The 2500-nt window shown below is 48.3% G+C and overlaps 1 protein-coding gene across 2 annotated transcripts in view; it reads left to right on the top strand.

The window, feature by feature from the left end:
* tho2 (THO complex subunit 2-like protein) overlaps positions 1-2500 on the top strand; it is a 61669-nt gene that overhangs the window by 53602 nt on the left and 5567 nt on the right. The gene's annotated exons all lie outside the window — the stretch shown is intronic.

Raw genomic sequence — 2500 nt, 5'->3', positions numbered from 1 at the left:
ATCTTTTTTTCTCTCTATCTCTCTCTATCTCTCTCTCTCTTTTTCTCTCTTTCTCTCTCTCTCTCTCTCTCTTTCTCTCTGTTTCTCTCTCTCTTTCTCTCTCTCTCTCTCTCTCTCTCTCTCTCTCTCTCTCTCTCTCTCTCTCTCTCTCTCTCTCTCTCTCTCTCTCTCTCTCTCTCTTCTCTCTCTCTTACTCTCTCTCTCTCACTCTCTCTTACTCTCTCTCTCTCTCTCTCTCTCTCTCTCTCTCTCTCTCTCTCTCTCTCTCTCTCTCTCTCTCTCTCTCTCTCTCTCTCTCTCTCTCTCTCTCCCTTTCCCCCACTCTCCCCATCCCTCTCCTTCCTCCTCCCTCTCTCTCTCCCACTCCCATCGTCTCTCTCTCTCTCTCTCTCTTCCTTTCCCCCACTTCCCTCATCCTCTCCTTCTCCCCCGCTCTCTCTCTCCCACTCCCATCGCTCTCTCTCTCCCACCGCTCTCTCTCTCTCTCTCTCTCTCTCTCTCACACTCTCTCTCTCTCTCTCTCTCTCTCTCTCTCTCTCTCTCTCTCTCTCTCTCTTTCTTTCTTTCTCCCTCTCTCCCTCCCTCCCCTTCCCTTCCTTTCCTTCTCTCTCCCTTCCCTCCTTTCCTCGCTTCCTTTCCTCTCCTCCCCTTCCTCCTTTCCTCACTTCCTTTCCTCCCCTATCTCCCTCTTCCTCCTCCCTCTCCCTCTGCTCCTCCTCCTCCTCTTCCTCTTCCTCTTCCCTCTTCTCCCTCCCATCCCCCCTCTTTGCATCTCTCTTTCTTTCTCTTATTTCTCTCTCTGTCTCTTTCACCCACCTTTTCTCTAACTCTCCCTCCCTCTCTCCCTCTTTTCCTCCCTTTCTCTCCCCTTCCTCTTCTCTCTCTTCCTCTCTCTCTCTCACTCCCTCTCACTCTCACTCTCAATTCCTCTTCCCCTCTTCCTCTTCACTCCCTCTTTCTCTCTCAACCCCTACTTCTCTCCATCCCTCCCTCTTCCCTCTTTCTCTTATGCAAACTCTTTTTCCCACCCCCTCTCTCCATTCCTCGCTCCCTGCTCTCTCTCTCTCTCTGTCCCTCCCTCCCTCCCTCCCCTTCCTCTCTCTCTCTCCCCCTTTCGTCTCTCTCCCCCTTCCTCCCTTCCTTGCTTGCTTTCCGCCCTTCTCCCCCTCTCCTCCTCCTCCTCTTCTCCCCCTCCCCTCACCCCTCTTTGCATCTCTCTTTTTTTATTTTTCTCTCTCTCTGTCTCTTCCCCCCACCATCCCTCTCACTCCCTCTCCCTCTCTCCACCTTTTCCTCCCTTTCTCCCTCCCTCTCTTCCTCTCTCTCACTCTTCCTCTCTCCGTCACTCCCTCTCTTCCTCCCCTTTTTCCCTCCCCCATATCTCTCTCTTCTCACTCTCACTCTCAATTTCTCTTACCCTCTTTCTCCTGTCTCTCTATCTCCTTCACTCACTCACTCACTCACTCACTCACTCTTTCTCTCTCAACCCCTATTTCTCTCCATCCCTCCCTCTTCCCTTTTCTCTTACTCAAACTCTTTTTCCCACCCCTCTCTCCATTCCTCGTCCCGCTCAAACTCTCTCTCTCTCTCTCTCTCTCTCTCTCTCTCTCTCTCTCTCTCTCTCTCTCTCTCTCTCTCTCTCTCTCTCTCTCTCTCTCACTCTCTCACTCTCTCACTCTCTCACTCTCTCACTCTCTCACTCTCTCACTCTCTATCTATCTATCTTTCTCCCTCTCCCCCTCTCTCTCTCTCTCTCTTTCTCCCTCTCTCTCTCACCCTCTCAAGAAGAGATATAGTTGTGTTTTGCCAGGTAAAGTGATGGTTGTGGTTAAGGTTGCAGAATGTTACTTGGGCAGACAGGCACTCATATCAAAGTTGACTAATTTTGAAACTGGGATAAGTCTGATTTCACCACCACTACTGCTTATGAAGAAGTATTACCCCTGAGTCTGCAGAAAGGAGGGGAATACCAACATAAACATCCCCAAAAGTTCAAACAGTTGTGGTAGGGAATGAAGCTTTTGTTGATTGTGTTACAAAAATATTGATATTGAAAGTGGGTTAATGTGGAAAAGTAGTGTATCCCTACTCTTTTTGAGTAGGTGAAGGTATGGTTTATCAGCATACCAGAAAGAAGTGTTATTACAATCTTTAGAATGGTGACATTGCCGTAATGGGCTCATACTGGGGCACCAAATTAAATTCCTTCTTGCCTCATTTCTGGAAAGATAGACCTCTTGTTGGGTAAAGTTGAGTTGTTAGAGGGGTATGTCTAGCATCCCTTTGTGTGTGGTGCTTGATACGGAGTTCCTTGGGTGACTTGATCTTACGTGCTTGTGTTGACCAAGCTAGGGAGTCAAAGTCTGGGGATTGGAGAAAAGGCTTTAAAAGAACATGAAACTTTTTCAGGTGGCTGTTTTTTATTCTGGAAATTTTCCCATGCAGAGAATTTATTAAGTATAGAAGACATTCTAGTAGGACTGTAGATTCAGCAATATGC

The sequence above is a fragment of the Penaeus vannamei genome, chromosome 2, assembly GCF_042767895.1.
Source record: "Penaeus vannamei isolate JL-2024 chromosome 2, ASM4276789v1, whole genome shotgun sequence".
Lineage (NCBI taxonomy): Eukaryota > Metazoa > Arthropoda > Malacostraca > Decapoda > Penaeidae > Penaeus > Penaeus vannamei.
This window is presented reverse-complemented; position numbering and strand designations above follow the sequence as displayed.